Here is a 10,508-nt window from a genome sequence, read left to right as displayed (position 1 = left end):
AATTTATTCGGCAAAATTTTGAGATAACGTCATCAGTTTTTTAAGAGGGAGAAAGAGATATATTTTGGCCAAAAATTAACTATGCTTACTACACGTTTACAACGTTTGCAAGCTTTCAAAGCATTCCGTTCCGCAGTTCCAGATTTAATCAATAAAATAAACTGATTCATTCATTAATTTTTATGAGTGACCTTGTTTAATCAATTCTAAAAGATATGAATGCAGTGTTAAATCACGCTCATGATATTTTGCCCATTTTAGGTTTTTCGCGCCAAAAATTTTTAGTTGACGTCATTAATTTTTGGTAGTCTACAAAACTTCAAGGTATTTGGTTTGAAAATTTCACACCTAAATTGCGAAATGTTGTTACAAACTTTTAATATTTTTTTTCAAAAATCTCTTGTAAAAGCTTAACACTGTTTCATAAACTACATGTGAAGGAGAAGAATTGTAGCAAATTTGTTTAAACAATTATTTACAAGTAGTTATACAGGGTGAGTATTATGATAACGGGACCCTGACCAAATTTCAACACAACACAAAATACATATCTCGTATGTAACTCTTTTTATATTTCATTTTTATAAAATGCTCAAACATGACAAACATTAACCTGGTAGTTAATTTTGACTTTCGCAATAATTCTATTTTTCAATTTTGAGCTCCGATAAGTTTTTAGTCTTCGCGATAAGATGAGGGTACACGAACCATGAAAAAGTCGATATGATTTTGATTTTTAGATAATGCGGAAAAATGCCACTGCAGCAGCAAATCTCTATGAAAGAAGATATCCCGATAGGCGAGATCCATCCGACCAAATTTTTAGCAAAATAGAGGACTTACTGCTACTGGTGTCGAAAATGAAATTCCTGTAATTGAAGCCGTAGGCAATGACCCGCATGTGAGCCAAAGATTTATAGCACGACAGATAGGGATATCTCATTCTTCTGTTTAAAAAATTTTAAGAGCGAATAAGTTCCACCCTTACCATGTGACATTAGTACAAGATCTAAAAGAAGAAGACAACTAGAGTTGGACAACAATTTTTTATTCAAAGTTTTCTTCAGCGATGAAGCAGGATTTGGCAATACCGGGGCTATTAATCGGCACAACTGTCACTATTACTCCCTAAATAACCCACACTGGATCAGAATAGCTCATTTTCAAAATGTTTATTCCATAAATGGGTGGGCTGGTATTATTGTAGACTGCAGATTTCGTAATTGGCCCATACTTCTTGGAAGGCAACTTAAAAGGAGACAGGTATCGACAATTTTTGGAAAATAATTTTCCGGTGTTATTAGAAAATGTTCCTCTCAACTTCCGACAACAGCTGTGGTTTCAACAGGATGGGGTACCACCTCATTATCACAGAGTCGTTAGGTACTACCTTGATGAGACATTTGCAAATAAGTGGATTGGCAGAGGCAGTGTAAATGTATGGCTCCCTCGTACTCCCGATTTAACACCTTTAGATTTCTTCCTCTGGGGGGTTGTAAAAGAAAAAGTTTACCAAAGTCCTATTCGTAATTGTGAAGATTTAAAAACCAGAATTAGAAATGCAGGTTCTGCAATATCTCCTGAAACACTTGCCCGCGTCCTGTTGTCTTGCTGAAATCGCATCGAATTGTGTGTTGCGCAGGAAGGAAGGCATTTTGAACAGTACTTACGCTAGTTAAATTTATTTAATTGTTCAATTTATTTATTACATTTCTTTGAATTAATATGTTGGTGTTTTTTTTTTAATATTTTATTTGTGAAATTTTGATTGACGTCTTTCAGAAACAGTGACAACTAGTAGGGAGAGTACCTACGTTGATCCTAAAAACGTATGTGTTTATTTTGGAATCTCGTAATAACTGATAGATGTATGTTGTGTTGCATTGAAAATTGGTCAGGGTCCCGTTATTATAATACTCACCCTGTATTTTCAGAAGTCACATCCTACTTCACAGCATCAACATAGTTTCATCCAAGTTGTTCCACAATCACGAATTGACGACGGGTTACAAAGGGACGTTAAAATATCTTTACTAGAGCATTTAATAAGTTGGACCATGGTGTTTCAATTAAAAAGCATTATTCGCCTTAGCTTCACACCTAACTTGGTTCACTTGTTTGCGTCGTGCATACGAAACAGGTAACAATGTGTTCATTCCTTTGGTCACAATTCTGGCTTTATATATATATACCTATGTTACATCGAGTGTTTCTTCTTTTCACTGTTTGTTGACGATATAAATAACTGTTGACTTGAATGTAAACTATTCACTTTATGCTGATGATGATGAAGTTAAAATATCCCAGACAATTGCTACAGCTGAAGAGTGCATTAAACTCCAGTTCAGACTTAATAAATTTACAAGATGGTGCGATCGGAATAAGCAAGTATTAAACAAGGACAAGTGTCATGTAATGTCATATTCTTTGTAGCGGAACATCATTCATTTTGACTATGCATTTTAGATGCAAAATATATTAACCAGACCCGAACATTGGTATTCTTTTTTATTGAAGACACAGTTAAACGGAAAGAATTTAATGAAAGCAGTAAATAATTCTGTGTTCAACTGCTAACACATTCTTTTTAAATAATCAAAAGGTCAAAAACTAAACACTCTTAAATGTTTCTAATACCGAAGGAATACCCCACAAAGTAGACAATATAACAAGTGGGCTGAAACAAAAACCGCTGCATAGAAAATGTTTCAAATACCCAGACGGAAGTCACATCAACAAGAAAATGTCATTGAATTGGCTCAAAAGTCAAGCTTGTATGCCGAACCAGAAGGGTTTGCTATTCAAGCCCAAGTAAACTTTTTTTTATTAAAGAACCAGCAACCCTGCATAACAAGGCTAGGGATTTTCTGTGATGACAACAGAATAATGGACGTTAATCTCCATGGTTATCCTCATAACGTCATACGTCATGTTGGTTTTCAAGTTTTCAGTGCTTGAAAAATAACTCCAATGGAAGGTACAAATAAAAGTATAGTAAACAATTATACTCGTGATTTTCATAAACTTTATCAGTTTACCGAAAATAATGTTGAATATATTTTAGAAGATAAGAACGAGATGAGATATGGTGCACAAAGTTCTCTGAACAGATAATGTAACTATTTATACGTTTTCTAAGTGATCCAGGATTTCAATAGAGAGGTGGAAATGAAGACGGGATCCATCGAATAACGACATCTAAGGCAATAACATAGGTTTTATATAATAAACATTGGGTTTTATTTTAATTCTTGACGGTGAAATTCACAATTGGTTGATTATGAGCATGTCTATTCCACATTCGCGGAACCAAGTGAGCGCATAAAACAAATGCAGGTCTGTAATGTTAAAGTCGATGTAAATGAGCGTGCTACCCTTATGTTTCAACCGAGTTTTTCCTTTAACAAATTTTGTGTCTACCAAATTGGGTTGGTTGGGGTGTAATACTAATAATAAGTGTTGCCTTTAATTTAATCAATAAAATAAATTGACTTCATTAATTTTTTTGAACCACCTCTTAAGAAAATCTAAAAAATTGGTCTAAAGAGTTTAGACAGTACTTCCCTCGCTGTCGGAAACTTGACGACTGCATGCCTATTGTCTTTTTTTTTTCTCATTACATTTTTGTAGTGGGAATTTAAAAAAAATTGCGATGACGTCATCAACATTTTTGCAAGGACACGTATATCAGTTGGGATAGATGTAGTGTAATACTAAGAATAAAATTATTATATTCTCAAATTTTCGGGAAAATGAATTGGGTCGTTTTGAATATTGATTTGTAATAATCAATAAAATAGCGAAACAATTTACTCACGTATACGTATCAGGGGCAACTGAAAATCGTGTATGTATAAACATTCTTAATTTAAGATGACAGGCGTAACAGCATACGTGAGAGTCAAACAGAGAAACTGTAAACAAAACGACCATCGGTTTTATTGCTTCGACTTCCGCTTATTATATAAAACATTGGATTTTATTTTAATTCTTGACGGTGAAATTCACAATTGGTTGATTATAAACATGTCTATTTCACATTCGCGGAACCAAGTGAACGCATAAAACAAATGCAGGTCTGTAATGTTAAAGTCGATGTAAATAAGCGTGCTACCCTTATGTTTCAACCGAGTTTTTCCTTTAACAAATTTTGTGTCTACCAAATTGGGTTGGTTGGGGTGTAATACTAATAATAAGTGTTGCCTTTAATTTAATCAATAAAATAAATTGACTTCATTAATTTTTTTGAACCACCTCTTAAGAAAATCTAAAAAATATGAATGGAATGGTAAATCACAAGTACAAACTCATCATATTTTTTGCATTTTAGATAGGATTTATTCAGCAAAATTTAAGGGTGACGTCATCAATTTTTTTAGGAGGGATGAACAAATACATTTTGAACAAAAGTTTACCATGCTTATAATAACTTTAAAATATTCCCAAGATTTCAAAGCATTCGGTTTTGTAATTCCTGATTAAATCGATAAAATAAATTCACGCCTTCATTAATTTTTTTGAGTCACCCTGCATATGCAAATATATCCAAAAATATGAATGGAATGATAAATCACAAGTACAGACTCATCATATTTTGTACATTTTAGATACGATTTATTCGGCAAACTTTTGAGCTGACGTCATCAGTTTTTTGTAGAAGATAACCAAATATATTTTGACTAAAAATTTATTATGCTCCTTATAACCTTAAAACATCTGCAAGATTTCAAAGCATTCGGTTTTGTAGTTCCTGATTAAATCAATAAAATAAATTTACGCATTCATTAATTTTTTTGAGTCACCCTGTATATGCAAATTGAAAAAATTTGAATGGAATGATAAATCACAAGAAGAGACTCACCATATTTTGTACATTTTAGATAGGATTTATTCAGCAAAATTTTGTGGTGACGTCATAAATTTTTTAGGGGGGACGACCAAACACGTTTTGATCAAAAATTTACCATGCTTATGATAATTTTAAAATATCTTCAAGATTTCGAAGCATTCGGTTTTGTAGTTCCTGAGTAAATCAGTAAAATAAATTTACGCTTTCATTTATTTTCTTGAATCACCCTGTATATGCAAATCCAAAAAATATGAATGGAGTGATAGATCACAAGTACAGACTGATCATATTTTGTACATTTTAGATATGATTTATTCGGCAAATTTTCGAGCTGACGTCATCAAGTTTTTGGAGGGGATAAGCAAATATATTTTGACTAAACATTTATTATGCTCTTTATACCCTTAAAACATCTGCAAGATGTCAGAGCATTCCGTTTTTTAGTTCCTGATTAAATCAATAAAATATATTTACGCATTCATTAATTTTTTTGAGTCACTCTGTATATGCAAATCCAAAAAATATGAATGGAGTGATAAATGACAAGTACAGGCTCATCATATTTTGTACATTTTAGATATGATTTATTCCACAAACTTTTGAGCTGACGTCATCAAGTTTTTGGAGGGGATAAGCAAATATTTTTTGACTAAAGATTTATGATGCTCTTTATAGCCTTAAAACATCTGCAACATTTCAAAGCATTCTGGTTAGCAGACTAAAAATTAAATTTCAAAATGTTGTTTTATAATTTTGATTTTTTTTCCAAAAATCTGGACGTTTCGGGTGAAAAGTCGATTCAGAGTTGTAAACTACATGTGTAGGACTATGTTATTTTATACAATTGAAAACCCATTTACAATGTACAATTTTGAAGTGACGTCATCGCATTAGTGGTGTGGATGATTAGACAAATTTTGGTTAGCGATTTACCATCTACATGATATTCTTAATATAAGTACAAAATTTCACAACAATCAGTCGAGTACTTTCGGAGATTATCTGTCTAATAAAAATCCGGGACGGCAGACGGACAGACGGACGGACAGACGGACGGACAGACGGACGGACAGACGGACGGACAGACGGACGGACAGACGGACGGACAGACGGACAGACAGACGGAAATGGGAGACCTATTTCTTCGTCTTCTAGGGGTCATGAAAGATCGAGAAAACGTAAAAGTAGAGAGTCGGCCGACGGACTCGATTACAATACTTCCTTTGCTTACGCTCGGGAAGTAAAAATATGAATGGAATGATAAATCACAAGTACAAACTCATCATATCTTTTGCATTTTAGATAGGATTTATTCAGCAAAATTTAAGGGTGACGTCATCAATTTTTTTCGGAGAGATGAACAAATACATTTTGAACAAAAGTTTACCATGCTTATAATAACTTTAAAATATTCCCAATATTTCAAAGCATTCGGTTTTGTAATTCCTGATTAAATCGATAAAATAAATTCACGTATTCATTAATTTTTTTGAGTCACCCTGCATATGCAAATCCAAAAATATGAATGGAATCATAAATCACAAGTACAGACTCATCATATTTTGTACATTTTAGATACGATTTATTCGGCAAACTTTTGAGCTGACGTCATCAGTTTTTTGTAGAAGATAGCAAATATATTTTGAGTAAAAATTTATTATGCCCTTTATAACCTTAAAACATCTGCAAGATTTCAAAGCATTCGGTTTTGTAGTTCCTGATTAAATCAATAAAATAAATTTACGCATTCATTAATTTTTTTGAGTCACCCTGTATATGCAAATCGAAAAAATTTGAATGGAATGATAAATCACAAGAGACTCACCATATTTTGTACATTTTAGATAGCATTTATTCAGCAAAATTTTGTGGTGACGTCATACATTTTTTAGGGGGGACGACCAAATACATTTTGATCAAAAATTTACCATGCTTATGATAATTTTAAAATATCTTCAAGATTTCGAAGCATTCGGTTTTGTAGTTCCTGAGTAAATCAGTAAAATAAATTTACGCTTTCATTTATTTTTTTGAATCACCCTGTATATGCAAATTCAAAAAATATTAATGGAGTGATAGATCACAAGTACAGACTGATCATATTTTGTACATTTTAGATATGATTTATTCGGCAAATTTTCGAGCTGACGTCATCAAGTTTTTGGAGGGGATAAGCAAATATATTTTGACTAAACATTTATTATGCTCTTTATAACCTTAAAACATCTGCAAGATGTCAGAGCATTCCGTTTTGTAGTTCCTGATTAAATCAATAAAATATATTTACGCATTCATTAATTTTTTGAGTCACTCTGTGTACGCAAATCCAAAAAATATGAATGGAGTGATAAATGACAAGTACAGACTCATCATATTTTGCACATTTTAGATATGATTTATTCGGCAAACTTTCGAGCTGACGTCATCAAATTTTTGGAGGGGATAAGCAAATATATTTTGACTAAACATTTATTATGCTCTTTATGACCTTAAAACATCTGCAAGATTTCAGAGCATTCGGTTTTGTAGTTCCTGAGTAAATCAGTAAAATAAATTTTGCGCATTCATTAATTTTTTTGAGTCACCCTGTATATGCAAATCCAAAAAATATGAATGGAGTGATATATCACAAGTACAGACGCATCATATTTTGTACATTTTAGATAGGATTTATTCGGCAAACTTTTGAGCTGACGTCATCAAGTTTTTGGAGGGGATAACCAAATATATTTTGACTAAAGATTTATGATGTTCTTTAGAGCCTTAAAACATCTGCAACATTTTAAAACATTCGGGTTAGCAGATTCAAAATTAAATTGCAAAATGTTGTTTTATGATTTTGATTTTTTTTCCAAAAATCTGGACGTTTCGGGTAAAAACTGAATTCGGAGTCGTAAACTACATGTGTAGGACTATGTTATTTTATACAATTTAAGACCCATTTACTATGTACAATTTTGAAGTGACGTCATCGCATTAATGGTGGGGATGATTAGACAAATTTTGGTTAGCGTTTTACGATCTACATGATATTCCTAATATAAATACAAAATTTCACAACAATCGGTCGAGTACTTTCGGAGATTATGTGTCTAATAAAAATCCGGGACGGCAGACGGACAGACGGACGGACAGACGGACGGACAGACGGACGGACAGACGGACGGACAGACGGACGGACAGACGGACGGACAGACGGACGGACAGACGGACGGACAGACGGACGGACAGACGGACGGACAGACGGACGGACAGACGGACGGACAGACGGACGGACAGACGGACGGACAGACGGACGGACAGACGGACGGACAGACGGACGGACAGACGGACAGACAGACGGAAATGGGAGACCTATTTCTTCGTATTCTAGGGGTCATGAAAGATCGAGAAAACGTAAAAGTAGAGAGTCGGCCGACGGACTCGATTACAATACTTCCTTTGCTTACGCTCGGGAAGTAATAAAATAAATAAACAAATAAATAAATAAATAAAGCACAAGTAAAACCTGGTCATATTTTGTACATTTTGGGTAGAATTTATTCGGCAAAATTTTGAGATAACGTCATCAATTTTTTGAGGGAATAAACAGATTTATTTTGATTAACAATTTACTATGATTGCAGTGACATTAAAACGTCTACAAGATTTTAAAGCATTGAGTTTTGCAATATAGACGATATAGACTGATCATATTTTGTCGTCATCAGTTTCTTAGGGAGGGACGAACAAATACATTTTGATCAAAATTATTTACCATGCTTATGATAACTTTAAAACATTTCCAAGGTTTCAAAGCATTCGGTTTTGAGTTCCTGATTAAATCAATAAAATAAATTCACTCGTTCATTAATTTTTTTGAGTCATCCTGTATAAACACATCCAAACAATATGAATGGAATAATAAATCTCAAGCACAAGTATAGATTCATCATATCTTGCACATTTTAGATAACATTTATTCGGCCAAATATTGAGCCGACGTCATAAATTTTTTGAAGGGGATAAGCAAATATATTTTGATTAAAAATTTATTATGCTTATCATAACTTTAAAACATCTATAAGATTTCAAACAATTCGGTTTTGTAGATTCAAAATTAAATTGCAAAATGTTGTTTTATAATTTTGATTTTTTTCCAAAAATCTGGACGTTTTGGGTAAAAACTCAACACAGAGTAATAAACTACATGTATTGTGTAGGACTATGTTATTTTATACCATTTATTTATCATTTACTATCAACACTTTTGAAGTGATGTCATCACATTATTAGTGGAGATGATTAGACAAATTTTGGTCAGCGTTTTACCATCTACATGATATTCCTAATATAAATACAAAATTTGACAACAATCGGTCCAGTACTTTCGAAAATTATCTGTCTAGTAAAAATGGGGACGGCAGACAGACGGAAACGGAAAACCTATTTCTTTGTACTCTAGGGGTCATGAAAGGTCGAGAAAACGTATTACATTTCTTACTTCGACACTTAGAAGAGGCATAAATTCTTTAAAATTTCTGTACCATCTTTTGCATAATAAGATCGACTGTAGGAGCCTAAAAAGGACACATATATTTCTATTTTATAAAAGTTACTCTTTGTCACACACTTTAAGATCGAGTCACATTAAGGTGTTCCAACCCGTCGCCATGGCATCATCTTTGTGCCATAATCTGAAATCGTGCCGTAATGTGACAGAGTATGAATGATTTCCGATGCGTCAAACGGGAATTATGAGGCCACTCAACCACAAAATAAATTAAAATTTAAAAGTTTTCATTTCTAGGTATTTATACCTTTTTCGCTTATTACAAGACCATGGGCGTGTAAGTAATATTACAGTTCTGATGTAACCCTAGAAACGACACATTATTGTAAACCTGACTTTCTATTTCTAAATTTCGTTATAAAAATGCAACATACGTATGGCGAAAAAGTAATTTCTCGGAAAAATTTTTTGCTCATAAATTTAATGAATTAATTAATACATATATTTATTTTTCTTTTTCACCGTTCCCTAAGTTATATTGGAGATTTTTTAACTTTCCTTCCCAAAAATATTATAGAGATGTGAAAATGGAGTATCGTCAATGTACACAAATACTTACATAGACAATTAATAAATGGTTTAAATAACTTGCTGCACCTAAGTAACTTCCATTTAATATGGGAAAAAAACTTCCGTATGTTCCAAATCTAAAATACAGGAATTCCATACTCTTTCTACGTTAATATGTTATATGTGGTATATGCATCAAATTTTACATTTTTTCAACCGTTCTCGAAAAAATCCATAAAATAAATGGATCCAAACATTTACTGAGATCATTGTAAGCAATTTAAAAAATGAAAGTCTACAACATAGTAAACCATCAAATATACAGAACGTGGCGAAAAATATACCTTTTCAGTAACACAGCTTATACTTAGTAGTATACTTTGCGCAGCGCTGTAAATCAGTAGGCTGCGCGGAACATTTGATAGACTCAATAATAATGCTTCGGATGCTTCAATTTGGGTTTCAGTGTACACTTGCTGTCTTTCTGAAGTGGTATTCAACCGACTAGTGGTGTTCAGATTCGCTTTTTTATAATTACCATTTTTGGAAATTTAAACAGCGCCACTGCCCACGTGCCAGCCAACCGCTTCGATACTA

At 33.1% G+C, this 10,508-nt stretch overlaps 2 long non-coding RNA genes across 3 annotated transcripts; both read left to right on the top strand.

The window, feature by feature from the left end:
* Positions 1–417: 417 nt before the first annotated feature.
* LOC135130603 (uncharacterized) lies at positions 418–1,728 on the top strand. The gene is made up of 2 exons (XR_010280817.1): positions 418–901; positions 967–1,728. It is a non-coding gene; the product is annotated as an uncharacterized LOC135130603 (long non-coding RNA).
* A 421-nt stretch (positions 1,729–2,149) lies between these two features.
* On the top strand, positions 2,150–3,230 carry LOC135130601 (uncharacterized). Of its 2 annotated transcripts, XR_010280816.1 has the most exons (3): positions 2,150–2,412; positions 2,467–2,977; positions 3,065–3,230. It is a non-coding gene; the product is annotated as an uncharacterized LOC135130601 (long non-coding RNA). The 2 variants fall into 2 exon arrangements; XR_010280815.1 differs by lacking the exon at positions 2,150–2,412 and having other exon boundaries at positions 2,439–2,977.
* The last annotated feature ends 7,278 nt before the right edge of the window (positions 3,231–10,508 follow it).

The sequence above is a fragment of the Zophobas morio genome, unplaced genomic scaffold (assembly GCF_036711695.1).
Source record: "Zophobas morio isolate AGI-343-1 ecotype UQ-CSIRO unplaced genomic scaffold, CSIRO_AGI_Zmor_V1 ptg000017l, whole genome shotgun sequence".
NCBI lineage: Eukaryota > Metazoa > Arthropoda > Insecta > Coleoptera > Tenebrionidae > Zophobas > Zophobas morio.
This window is presented reverse-complemented; position numbering and strand designations above follow the sequence as displayed.